Source organism: Diabrotica undecimpunctata, chromosome 1, assembly GCF_040954645.1.
Source record: "Diabrotica undecimpunctata isolate CICGRU chromosome 1, icDiaUnde3, whole genome shotgun sequence".
In the NCBI taxonomy this organism is placed as follows: Eukaryota; Metazoa; Arthropoda; class Insecta; order Coleoptera; family Chrysomelidae; genus Diabrotica; species Diabrotica undecimpunctata.
Genome location: NC_092803.1, coordinates 138,022,515 through 138,037,537, shown reverse-complemented (window position 1 = coordinate 138,037,537; position 15,023 = coordinate 138,022,515). Strand labels below are relative to the sequence as shown.

Below are 15,023 nucleotides of genomic sequence, written 5' to 3'. Positions count from 1 at the left end.
ATGACACAGTTTCACCTAAACTACGATATAATCTTGCACCATCACCATTAATAAGGCCAGTGAAAGGTTAAATTTTTACTCTAAAGAAAAATTATAACGTTAAATTTTTACTCTGTGTGTTAAAATTTGTTATTTGTTAAAAATGTTAAAAAAATTGACATAAAAGGGGAGAACTTTTTCAATGTGGTACTTACTACGAAACGGAGGGTAAATTTTTAACACGTAGAGTAAAAATTTAAAGTCCAAAAATTTAATCTACTCTGGAGTTTAATTATAACGTTAAAATGTTACGCTAGGCTAAAAATTTAACGTTATAATTTTAGTTTAGAGTGAAAATTTAACAGACTAAAAACTTAACGTTACACCCGTAAAAGATACAGACATCGAACAGAAAGAATTAACTACAAAGGATATTATTACAAGCACAATAAAATTAAAGCACCACAGTCTAAACATGGAATAATAAAGTAAGATTTGTCATAGAAGTGACCATAAAATTAACAGACCACCTAAGCACTCTAGAAAAACAAACAAAATGGATGACGGAAATGACAAGGAAAAGTGAAAATGACAAGGAAAACAAAAAAGAAAAAATAATTGATTAAAAGGATATAAAATTAGAAACTACGAATTTAAAAAGGAGATATGATGATGAAGCAGTTAAAAGCACATGTAGTAAAGAGATGTAACTTATAGATAATGATTATAGCGTTTATTTCTATGCAAAAAAATGATGTAATAAAGTTAACTACTATGTTTATATAGGATTGGGCGACAATTGGCTGTAATAATAATGACATTTTATAATTGTTATTTGGCGTTTCCGGAAATGCTTTTCAAAACAAAAATATTTTGAAATAGTGAACTGTTATTATAAAGCAAGTTGTTTGGCGGTTATTGTTTTCCAAATTGACGGTTGACTTATTTGGCCTCAATATTGTGGGCATATAGTCATGATTTTAGTTAATAATTCTGAGATCTTTGTACCCTCAGGATGATATCAAATTCTGTTCCTTTCGTGTGTTGATGTATTATGGGTTTGTATATTATGTGTTTAAGTATTATATGACTGTGTGTTGTATATTTTATGTGTATTATGTATAATTGTCTACGATGTGTCTCTAAACTTTTTCTTAATTAGCTAATTTTGGATATGTTCTTGTTGCTAACTTTTTTTTAGTATTGGCAATCAGAGCTCGCTACATTCTGCTGATGGGTTTTTTTATTAAGTAACGAGTGCTGCTTCTTTGATTTTTCTTTTTTTTTTAGTGCTGTTTGTTTCATGAATAATGATGCACATTTATATTGTACTTTGTATTGTACAGTTTATAATGTGCCCATTAGCCCAGGCATGTTTGCATATTCGTGATTTGTCGAAGTCTGTATTTTTGATGTATGTTTCATGCTCATTTATCTTGCACTTAGTGGTTTGCGGTTTCTCTCACATAAAACTTGCCTCACAAGGTATTATAAAAATGTAATTATTTAATTTCTCTTGTATGTTGTTAGGTTTGGGTTTCGGCAGAATAGACCTCAGTGTATTGGTAGTTTTAAATGGTGTTGTAATGTTGTACAAATTTATATCCTTTTTAATTTTTCTGATAAGTCCTTTACATATGATATTGTTTTCATCTTTAAATTCTTGCTTGTGAGCATTTCTGAATCGTTTTTAGCATTCTGTTATTTTCTTTTTGCAAGCCGTGAAGTAATTAAGGTTGAAGACTACATTCTCTTTACAAGTGAGAGTTGTAGGAAGAAGGCTTTCAAATTAAAGACAAATTCAAAGATTTTAAAACAGTTTAATATCCAAGGTTTAAGAATTGTTAACATCCATGCACCTGTAAAAGAAAAAGATGAGGATGAAACAGAAGCTTAATACGAACAAATAGTAAACATAGTAGACCACATGTCATATAAAGAAATCCTAATGGTTATGTAGTTTACCACCACAGAAAAAACTCAGTACCTTCTGCTCAATTACATATACAGGAAAGGTATCAACAAAAATAGCCAAACACATAAAAAGAAAGGAATAATACCAGCTTTCAGAACAAAGAACAACTTACGCAAATATATTGAGAATAACAAGAGCCAAAAGAAAATGCACTTACACAGTGGTTTTTACAAACTTACATTATAGTGACTCACCAAAACTTACATCGGTCAAATTGGCATAATGGTTAAGAAACGTATCGCAGGACACAAAAAGGCTTTCAATAATAGAAGAACAGATTCTACGTACGCACTTCACTTTTTAGATTATAATTATTCTTTTAATCAGCAACTTCAAATTCTACATATTTAAAATAAAGATCTTAAGCTATCTTAATTAGAGTCTATAAAAATTATTGAATTAAAAAGTATAGATGTAATTCTAAATGATCAACTTAAGACAGGAAACAGCCGTAGTAATAAAAGATGGTAATAAATTTTGTGGAAATGTAGAAAACAAAAGTTTTTACTGTTTATTTTTAGATAATATTATTATTTAATAAAAATTTATAACAACTGTAACATAATGAAGTTTAAAATAAATTATGAAATTGTTGACGATTTAGTTTAAACACATTCTATAACGTCTTCTCGTGTAAAAACGTGTCTTGGAAAACAAATTAGTATTGTACTAAACGTGTTTATTTTTATCTTGAATTCTGGATATTAGTATATTAATATATAATAAGGTCATAATGCACTCGCAGATAAAAAAATTTAAGTCTATTTATACCAATTCGTTTTTCTCCAAAAAGTATATCGAGGAAATCTCTAGTCCGTGTAGCAAAATGCGCAGATATCTATATCATCGTGCTGAAACCACGTTGCATTCTGAATTTATCTGGTAAGGATTGACTGTGTAAGAAAATTTATATCCTCGACAAGGCGCGTCTTAATAGGAAATAGGAAACGTCCTGTGAGTATATATGACAATAGGGTTTGGGACAGACTGTACGCCATTCTCAATCGACAAACCACTAGATAGCAGCAGGCAGAAGCTTATCCTATTATAAGATTTGTTCTGCGACTACTGCGCTTTCCAATCCAAGTTATAACATCATCATGCCCATGGACTGCATGATACAGGAGCAAAAGTGATGCCTACACCACGTCCCAGAACCCTATCAAATTCCGGAGGATTATAGCCGTGGAACGATATGGACGAAATGCTGTACTTCTCAGCATTTCGTCCCAACTGATGATAACAAAATAGATACGATGACAAAAAAGATGACCCAGATAAAGATTTAGAAATGAGTGAATTTTCTGAGGCAACATCGGTCGCAGACTGTCTCTCTGTTCTAAACAGGTCTTAATGACCCCATTCTCTTACGTGAAGACATAAGCACAGTAGAACTTATTGTTGCTATTAGAAGGTTTGATTTGGCAATAATACGAGAGCCCTGAGTATACCAGTGATAAACAAATGGTCTATCGGTTATTAACAGAGATTTGATATATAGCTGATCAGCCGTAGAAGTCCAACAATGGACAACTTACAGAACCTATAGAAATAGGCAGCGGAATAAGACAAGGGGATTCATTGAGCCCTATGCTCTTCAATTTGATTATGAATAAAATTATTAAAACCGTTAACAAAGGAAGAGGATACAGAATAGGAAACCAAAATACTCTGTTACGCAAACGATGCAATATTGATAGCCCAAGATGAAGATAGTCGGCAAAGACTAGTCCACAGATTTAACATAAGAGCAAAAGAATTTAATATGACAATCTCATCTCAGAAAACTAAAACAATAGTAGTCAGCAAAGAACCAACCAGATGTAAAATAGAAATTGATGGCATTAGTATTGAACAAGTAATGGAAATAAAATATCTGAGAATTACACTGTCTAGCTATGGAGACCTGGACAAAGAAGTGAGAGATCAAGAACAAAAAGCAAAAAGACTGGCAGGATGCCTTAATAATACCATATGGCGGAACAGACACATTGACACTGAGATGAAATCAAGAATTTATAAAACCAGTGTAAGACCAATAATGACAGACTCCTCAGAAACAAGACCCGACACAGCCACAACGCAAAGGCTACTGGAAACCGCAGAGATGAGAGTACTGAGAAGAATTACAGGAAATACGCTAAGAGATCGAAAGAGAAATATAGACATTAGAAGAAAATGTAAAGTACAGTATATAAATGAATGAAAACATAATAAAAAAAAATAATGGAATAACCACATAAGCAGAATGGAGGAAACCCGTGTCGTCAAAATAGCAAGAGATAAGTCACCAATCGGCAGAAGAAGTATTGGACGACCGCGCAAAAGATGAAGTGACAACCTTCCATAGAAGTATTAATCCGCCAATGAACAAGCAGAATTGCTTATAAAAAGGAAGAAGAAGAAGAAGAAGAAAAAGAAGAAGAAGAAGAAGAAAAAGAAGAAGAATATTGGCAGTATCATTTTAAAGTCGTCTACTTTAAAATGTAAAATATATGTCTGAATTGTCAATATAAATGAGTCAGATAAAATTAATTATTGGAAGAATTTTTCACTTAGTAACAAGAAAAAAGATTTGTTTAATTTGTTAATGTTTGTATTTTAAAAACGATTTCCGAAGTAGAAATTAAAACGTCAATAACCTTCTTTTAAACTTAAATTGTGGTTTATTCCCAAGAAAACTAGTAATCAAATCAATATTTATCAAATATCTAGAGCCATATGCAGTAAATCATTATTGATCGAGTATAAAAACACCCTGTATAAGTAATATATTGCCGACAAACATTGATTATTATTTCGTTAGATTTTATGTTATTGATTATTATATTAACAAATTGAATGTTTCCTAATGAAAATAAAATAATGATGGAATCGCATTAGTCACACCAAAGCTGTTTTTTCAATTTACAACATCCCGTTTCTTCTCTGCAAACATCAAACAAGATTTTCGTTTCTATTAAACGTTTCAAAGGGATTATTTAATCAGCAATCCCCTTTATCACCATAAAAACTGTCGGGATCAATAAAATGGATTTTGTATTTGAACTCGGCACTCTGATAAATAAATAAAAAAAGGGCGTAAATGAACGAATTTACTTTTAGTCCTTGTTAGACTAATCTCTTGTGATAGCTAGAATCAGCGTAAAAGTGTTTTGCTTTTTGAATATTGTTACGATAAATATACTGGCCTAACTTTTATGACTAATTATTCTGTTTTATTGTAGAAATTTCGGTGGAAGTCTAGATTCAAATTATGGTGAATTCTCCAACTTGATGTTCTCGACTATTCCAGTATATCAGGATTTCGTATATAAATACAACATTTTTATATGGAGAGACGGTTAATACTCAAGACCCGCGCTCGCGACTTTGTACGTACGGATATAATAAATTATTGTCAGATAAGTTAATATAAATAAAGAAATAAATTAAATCCGTAAGTGTTATAAATATTGAACCTTTTAATAAATTCACAACAAATGGTGTCAGAGTGAGATCGAACATAAATTAGACTTATAATAATAATACAAGTGAATATAAAATAAATTGTGAAAATGGCTACGATTTATGAGCTGACAGTGACTAATTTAAGAAGACATCTCGAAGACAGAGAATTAGCTTCTACCGGAAAAAAGGCTGAGTTAGTCCAACGACTAAAGAACGCTTTGCTAGAAGAAGGACTAGATCCAGAGACTTATATATTTGAAGATGCTGTCATCTCGTCGATTTCGAAATTAAAGAACAAAGTTTCCGGCGACATCGCATCATTGGAGAACAAAGTATCCGGCAACATCGCTTCTTTAGAAAGCAAAGTTTCTAACGAGATTTCTTCTCTGGAAAGCAAAGTTTCTGCTAACATCTCTAAAGTCACTTCAGAGATATCTGCTCTTGACGATAGAGTGTCTTCGTTAAAAAACCAAGTTGCTGCCGATATGTTGGCCTTCGAAGAAAAGATTAAAGAGATGGAAAGGAAGATGGAGGAAACAGGGACAGCAGAGAGAGGAAACAATCCAATTACAGTGGAGACAAAAGAAGAAGAGACGAAATGTAAGTTGGAAACACGGCCGAAATTTGAAGGAAGTGGAGGCTCTGTCCATGTGAAAGTCCCAACTTTCGATGGAAAATCGTCATGGAACAACTACATGAAACAGTTCGAATCATCCGCAAGAGCAAATGGATGGTCTGAAAAAGAAAAGGCGGTAAACCTGACTATCGCTCTTCGAGGAGATGCCTTAGATGTGCTTCAGACCATAGCAGTAGAGGAGACCGATGATTTCGAACAACTGAAGAAGAGGTTAAATATGCGATATGGCCACGAACATTTGGAGCATGTATATCAGTCGCAGCTTAAAAATCGTAGACAAAAGAAAGATGAGGCTCTTCAAGAATATGAGGTAGATATTGCCAGATTAGTACGATATGCTTATCCAACAGCTCCCGAAGACATGATGGAAAAATTGGCCGTTCAAACGTTTATTGATGGTCTTCGTGATCATGAAATGCAGAGAACACTACGATTAGCTCGTCACAAGACGCTGGTTGATGTCTTATCCGCCGCCCTCGAATACGAGTCAGCTACGCAGGCCTCTGGCGGGTACAGTAAAGTTAGGACTGTAAAAGAGGAAGGAGATGAAGATAAACTTGACCAGCTCGTTAATATGATGAAAAGCATGACATACAAGAAAACGAAGACCATCAGATGCTGGAATTGTGGCGAAATAGGACACGTACGAAGCTCCTGTAAGCACCCTAGGTACGACGCAAATCAAGAAACTCACCATCAGGAAAACTAGAACGGGTCAGCCTTAGGGGGGCAGCTTCGACCCAGAACTTTTCCAAAGACCCTCTCATACTAATAGCTTCTTTGAAATGTCGTGAAGATAGTGTATATGTAGATGGAGACATAAATGGTAAAAAGCATACGTTGTTGGTGGATACCGGAGCGACCAGAACCATTATACGCCCGACAGTTATAAACAGCCGAAAGAAACTGTTACCAACGAGGTTACGACTTCGGACCGCTACAGGTGAAAATGCCAACATTCATGGAGAAATCCAGGTACAATTGGGAATTGGAGCAGAAAAGTTCGTCCATACTGTTATAGTTGCTGACATCGAAGAGGATGTTATATTAGGAATGGACGTAATGAATATGCATGGATTCCAATTGGATTTTAAGAATAAGGTAATCAAAGTTGGCAACGAGGAGGTATTTCTCCATCCACATAATGACAACACTGTGCAAGCAGCCATTACAGAAGATACAGTCGTGCCTGCGAGAAGCGAAACGATCATAGTAGCGCGGCTACAGGGATTTGTGGACGAAGGGATACCTGTTATGATGGAGCCTTGGAACCACGACGATGAGGTTGGCCGTGGAATCATAATTGGAAAGGAATTGGTGACTTCGGCTAAGGAAATTCCTGTGAGACTTATCAATGTCAACGACTACCCAGTGACCATAAAGAAAGAGACAAAAGTAGGAACTTGTGTACCTGTGACATCCATAATCCGTCAGGCGACAACATCTGATAATTCCAACGATAAATTCGACCAAATGGTTGCAGTTGCAGGACAGTCTCTAAATCAGATGGAGAAAAGGAAATTAAGGGAATTTCTTCGGCAGTATCGTGATATTTTCGTACCGAAAGGAGGAAAGACGGGAAGAACTACGGTTGTTAAGCATAAAATTGATACTGGTAATGCTAAGCCAATTCGTCAAACAGCTCGACGATTACCACAGGCGAAAAGAGAGGAAGCTGAAACGATTGTTCAGGAAATGAAGAAAGACGGGGTGATAGAACCTTCTACGAGCCCATGGGTCTCTCCGGTGGTCCTGGTTAAGAAGAAAGACGGAACGACGAGGTTCTGTGTGGATTACCGTTTGCTGAACAACGTTACCAAGAAAGATAGTTATCCTCTGCCTCGGATCGATGACACATTGGACACATTGGCTGGAAGTAAATTGTTTTCTACTTTGGATTTGAAGTCTGGATACTGGCAGGTAGAAATGGACCCAGTAGATAAAGAAAAGACAGCCTTCACCACAGGATCTGGATTGTGGCAATTCAACGTTATGCCATTTGGACTCTGTAATGCTCCTGCGACATTTGAGAGGCTTATGGAAAATGTGTTGAGAGGGTTATCTTGGAAAACATGCCTGGTTTATTTAGATGACATAATCGTCTTGGGGGAGACATTCGAAGATCATTTGAGGAATTTAGAAAACGTTTTTAATCGACTTAAAGCTGCCCAATTGATGCTAAACCCCAAGAAGTGCCAGCTATTTCAAGGTAAAGTCAATTATCTGGGTCATATAGTCAGTAAAGAAGGAGTGGCCGTGGATAAGGGAAAAATCGATTCCATTAAGGAATGGCCAAAACCAACTGACAAACATCAAGTGAGAAGTTTTCTTGGACTATGTACTTACTACCGGAGGTTTATTAAGAAGTTTGCAGATATCGCTAAGCCATTAACGCGACTTACAGAGGAATCAAGAGAATACCGCTGGGATATAGACTGCCAAAATGCCTTTGAAACGTTGAAAAAGCATTTAATAACAGCACCAATTTTGGGGTATCCACTGCCAGAAGGAGAGTTCATCTTAGATACGGATGCAAGTAATGTGGGAATTGGAGGAGTGCTGTCTCAGATTCAAGGAGGACAGGAACGAGTCCTCGGATATTTTAGTAAAGTTCTTTCAAAACCTGAGCGGAATTATTGCGTCACGAGAAGAGAACTTCTAGCAGTAGTTAAATCAGTAGAGCACTTCTATCAATACCTCTATGGAAGGAAGTTTTTAATCCGAACCGACCATGCCGCCCTTAAGTGGTTGATGCAGTTTAAGAATCCAGAGGGTCAGATAGCCAGGTGGATCGAACGACTCCAAGAATACGATTTTAAGATTGAGCACCGAGCCGGAGTTAGCCACAGAAATGCTGATTCTCTTTCCAGAAGGCCATGCCCCGCAGAGTGTTCCCACTGCAACAAAACGGAATCCAAGGAAGCAGCAGTGCTAAGAACGACGATTGTCAACGACGACTGGACGCCTACTAAGATATGGGAAGAACAAGAGAGAGATCCAGTTATACAGAAAATCCGAAAATGGAAAGAGGAAAACCGTCGACCACCTTGGCAGGAAATATCAAACCTATGCTCAGTAGTTAAGACGTATTGGGCCCAGTGGGACTCATTTATCATCGAAGATGGCTTGCTCAAACGAGTCCTGGAAAATGATGACGGTTCAGAGAAGAGAAGACAGTTGGTGATCCCAAAGAGCAGAATAGCCGAAGTACTTCGTCAGTTACACGACAGTCCATCGGGAGGGCATTTTGGGGTAAAGAAAACCCTTCAGCGAATTCGGGAACGGTTTTATTGGATGAACAGTTCCGACGACGTAAAAGACTGGTGTAAGAAATGTACTATTTGTGCTACGAGTAACGGGCCTCACCGGAAAAGGAGAGCTCCTATGAGACAATATAATGTTGGAAGCCCGTTTGAAAGAATAGCTTTGGACATCGCTGGGCCATTTCCAGAAAGTGAAAATGGAGGCAAGTACATGTTGGTAGTAATGGATTACTTTACTAAGTGGGTCGAGATTTATGCACTTCCAGACCAGAAGGCCGCCACCGTTGCAGATAAGTTGATCCAAGAATATATCAGCCGATTTGGAGTGCCTTTGGAGATCCATAGTGACCAAGGCAGGAACTTTGAAAGTGATCTATTCCAAGGAATATGTGATAGACTAGGCATGAAGAAAACAAGAACTACCGCATATCATCCGCAATCTGATGGTATGGTAGAACGGATGAATAGGACAGTTGGCAAATATTTGACAAAGATGGTGTCCGATCATCAGCGAGACTGGGACCAATACCTTCCGTTCTTCACAATGGCCTACAGATCTGCTGTTAACGAATCAACAGGCCAGACACCAGCGAAAGTCCTATTCGGACGCGAAATGCGACTACCTTGTGATCTAGAGTTTGGGTGTCGACCTGGAGAAGATGTAGCAGGTGAAGATTATGTGATCGAATTACGAAGAAGAATGGACGATGTACATGAGTTGGTCCGTTCCCACCTTCAGATCGCTAGCGACCGAATGAAGAAACGGTACGATACACAAGCCGAAAAGGGTTGCTTTAAGAAGAACGACAAAGTATGGCTGTATTGGCTGTGTAAGCGAAAAGGTTGTTCTCCCAAATTGCAGCAGTTTTGGGAAGGTCCATACCTCATTATGGAGAAGATCAACGATGTCATCTACCGAATAAGCAAGATTCCGAAGGGAAAGCCGATGATAGTACACCATAACCGGCTGGCGTCTTTCAAAGGTGACCACGACGTAGATGAAGAAGTGGAAGTAAACCAAGTCCACGATGTGTCTGACCTCACGTTTGAGGAATTCATGGGTGCCTATGGAGGTACCGGTAAAGCGAGACATGGTGTTACCACTGAAGAAAAGCAAGATCTACTAGCGCTCCCCGATGACTACTCGCTGGCCCTTACCATCCCGGCCAGTATCAAAGACGCACCAGGGTTGGCATCCGTCTTTCGAAGGAAGTTTGGTCGAGTTGCAGAACTTCAATGCCAGGTGCCAGCTCCCGGTAAAACCTTGAAACTCCAAGATGCATCACGTTACCTTTTCTACCTGGTAACAAAAGACACTGCCCGTGACCAACCTACCTACCGAGATGTATGGGAAGCCTTACTTCAATTGAGAGAGCACGTACTAGAGTCCGACGTGCAAAAGTTAGCCATGCCAAAGTTGGAGTGCCGCCAATTAGATTGGAGGGTTATCCGAAATATGGTGGAGGAGATCTTTAAAGACACCGAAGTCCAGGTGTTAGTCTGTTGCAATCCGCATAGTTACTGGTGCGGAGAGAAAACCGTCCCTTGTCATTTTTATACAACTGGAAGTTGTAAAAGAGGGTCCAGTTGCCGATACCAGCATACAGTTCCGGTTCCAGTCCCGACAAGGTTCCAGGAGGAACCATCTTTTAAGAGGGGGGCAATGTTACGATAAATATACTGGCCTAACTTTTATGACTAATTATTCTGTTTTATTGTAGAAATTTCGGTGGAAGTCTAGATTCAAATTATGGTGAATTCTCCAACTTGATGTTCTCGACTATTCCAGTATATCAGGATTTCGTATATAAATACAACATTTTTATATGGAGAGACGGTTAATACTCAAGACCCGCGCTCGCGACTTTGTACGTACGGATATAATAAATTATTGTCAGATAAGTTAATATAAATAAAGAAATAAATTAAATCCGTAAGTGTTATAAATATTGAACCTTTTAATAAATTCACAACAATATTTATTGTAGATTTTATTTCCCCGAAACCCTTCTTATTAAATTACGTTACCGTAACATTTCTGTTCCCTTGTGACTAATATATATATATATATATATATATATATATATATATATATATATATATATATATATATATATATATATATATATATATATATATATAAATATATATATATATATATATATATATATATATAGAGAGAGAGAGAGAGAGAGAGAGCTTAATTAAGTTTCAAGCTTTAATTAGTATATTATCGAAATCGATTAAGAGTGTAAAGGTTGTAAAAACTTACGTTATTGAAATTTTTCTTCCGTGGATGTTCTACTTAGAGGTGACAAATTCACGCACTACTTATGGATTGAGTCAATTATTAAAAAATATAAAAATTGTATGGCACAAAAGACCAAACTTGACAAATTATTCTACTCTAACACATAAGAAAAAGACAATTACAACAATTTAAAAAGGCCACGTGTGCCGGCCCACTGTAGAATGTTAGATGTTAGAGTGGCTGTCATTCCTGGACATGGCAAATGACAGTACTCCTTCTTATTTTCTTTGTCTTATGTAGTACTACTACTATTACACATCAAAATTTACCAAAGGTTGTATTTAAGTTGAAAAACAAAATTGTATAATGAGCACTATAATCAATAACGAAACTTGGAATCTTTACAATGAATCAGTTGTTGAAGCATCATTAGATTGTGAATGTGTATCCAAATATAATAGGTAGGAGTAAATAGTGCTTAACTGATTAATGTCACTCTTTTTGTTTATTGCGTTTGAATTTTGAGCCATGAATGCCATTTCTAAAAAAAATCTTTTTTTGTAATTGGATTCAGTAGCTAAAACTTTGACTGATTCATAATTCATTATATGATGTTCTTTATTTACATGTTCTGCAAGGGCAGATCTTTCAGGATATAGTCTGCTGTCGCTACGATGACTGATTAAGCGACTACCTAGGCTGCGTGTGGTTTGTCCCACATATACCAAATTACAGTTATTGCAAGGAATCTGGTAGACTACGTTGGAACAATCTTTGATGTCACTTTTATCTTTAACCTTAGAATATATAGATCTTGCAGTTAATGAAGTTTTAAAGGCTATTTTTAAATTGATGAAATCTTTAAAAAGTCTTGTCAGTCTGGATGTTGTGCCTTTTATGTATTTTAATGAAGTATATGAGCAATTGGTATTTTGTTCTCCGCTTGTGACAATAATTTGTACCTCATCATTTTGGCGTACTATGTTCGGGGTCAAACTGAATAAAATCTTGGTGACTAGGTGTTTTGTGTATGAAATATGAATTATGAATTATGAAAATGAAAAGGTTAAACAGGATTCTCAGGTTCTTCTGATGGAAAGAAGGATCACTGATCGCTATAATTCTAGCCTTCATTTGTTTGAGCAAATTGATTTTTCTTGAATGTCTATGATATGACCAATAGTTGAGAAAACGTCCAAAACTATGCGATTTTCTATGCCAGTCGATGATCAGAGAGTTGTTCTGGGTTCTGATGAACCGGGTATCAAGAAAGGGGACTGAGCATAGATCATTCTCATGTTCGATTGTGAACTGTAAAAGAGGGTCATAACTATTGAATACGTTTAAGATTTCTGTGGATCCATTGCTAGGAATAGCTAGGATTAAGTCATTTACATACTTTTTTACAAAAGGAATATAAAAGGATAATTCTGGGATCACCATATCCAGTAAATGATCCATCAGATAACATAAATATATATATATATATATATATATATATATATATATATATATATATACATATATATATATGTATATATATATATATATATATATATATATATATATATATATATATATATATATATATGAAAATTACTAAGTTCTCGGGAAGAACCGCGTTGAGAATTTAATACTCGACGTTTCGGCATCCATTTTCGAGCTATTTTTAAGAGAAATACGGTTCCGTTCGAGTTCAGTTAGAGTTTCAATCTGCCTACTCCCCTCATTCGTGCCGTACCAGTATCATGTTCTGTATAAATACAAGAACCTTTAAACGGTACTGAGGTCTCAATCTGCCTACTTCTCAGTGTCGAGTGTCGAGAGTTTGGGACTCCAAACAAACCATATTATCAATACTTCCCTGAGAGTATGCTTGAGAATGACAACTACACGTTATACTAGGATCGCACGGTGCTCACAGATCAAACAGTTGCGCATATTAGACCAGATCCCATACTAGTTAATAAACTAATGATACAAACAAACAACTCTAATTGACGTAAATATATTGAACCACAATATTCTTCGTGTTAAATACAACGGAAAGATAGCCAAGTACAGAGATCTGGAAATACAAATACAAAGACAATAGAGAATGGAAAGTACTTCTTCTTCTTCTTAACATGCCATACACGAAAGTGCGTAGGCGACTATCTCATTACTAGAATTCTGTTCTTGGCGGCGTGACACAGCTCGCCTGTATTGTGTATTCCTGGCCATTCTTTAATATTCCTTAACCAGGATAATTGTTTGCGGCCGGCTCCTCTCCTACCTTCGATCTTCCCTTGTAGGATTAACTGTGGTATTTCATATTTTGCTCCTCTCAATATGTGCCCAAGGTAACCAAACAATCTTGCGTTTTTTAATTAATTCAAAGAGTTCTCTTTCCACGCCGGCTCTCTTAAGGACGTCATCGTTTCGAACTCTATCCACCCAAGGTATGCGCATCATTCTTCTCAATGACCACATTTCAAATGCTTCAAGTTTGTTGATAGATGTTTCTTCAAAGTCCACATTTCCATGCCATGACATGGAAACGTGGAAAGTACTTAGACAGTACCTATTATGTTCTCTACTACTGGAGCCATTCCGAAAAACCTTCTAGAAAACGTCAAAAAATTGGGTCTAAAAATGAACCTCTAGAAGATAATGCAGAAAGCTGTGCTACTCTCGACATCCAGATGCGTAGAAAAATTTTTGGGAGATACTCGAAGTATCAGGTTACCTAGGACTCGATAACATGGAAAAAATCCCACCAGAGCTTAATTCTTTTGATACCGTAGGTATCTTGGATGAGTGAGGGAGGGATTTCTCCTTAGAGGGAGTGTGAGCCGTATGGCTAAATCTAATGTTTATTGGTTTCATTTAACAAAAAAGAATTATAATTAGTAGCTTATTTTCATACATGTTAATTCTACATTTTTACACTGAAAAACCAAAAAAAAATCATTTACTTATTACCCATTAAAACCTATTGGTCGAACACGGGAATAGTGTGTCACGATATTTAAAAACAAATTCAATTAACAATTGAATTGAAAAATAACAATTAAAATTCACTAAAATTACATAAATCGTCAATATTACAGAATCATAAAATAAAAGATAATAAAATATACAATCCATTGCAAAATTTTACTAAATTGCAAATTGCATAATAAAACTAGTTTACGAATAAGTTTAAGTTGCTGCATGTGAAACCCAAATATATATATATATATATATATATATATATATATATATATATATATATATATATATATATATATATATATATTGATATGATATAGGAGAAAGAAAAATAGTGATTAAAAATAATTTATAAGTTACACTACTAGATAATATTAGATATAAAAAGTATTTGGTTATTTTAATAAGTTATATACTAGAGAATTTTATAAAAATATATTTATGTGAGGGCATTTTTAAGAAATTAGCATATAATAATTGTAAAAAGTTGTATTT

General features: G+C 35.8%; 1 protein-coding gene and 1 pseudogene across 1 annotated transcript in view; both read left to right on the top strand.

Moving 5' to 3' along the window:
• The window catches only part of LOC140435441 (vacuolar protein sorting-associated protein 26B-like pseudogene), a 48,917-nt pseudogene extending 47,041 nt beyond the window's left edge, over positions 1-1,876 (top strand).
• LOC140432284 (uncharacterized) overlaps positions 1-15,023 on the top strand; it is a 942,959-nt gene that overhangs the window by 754,220 nt on the left and 173,716 nt on the right. The window lies entirely within an intron of this gene.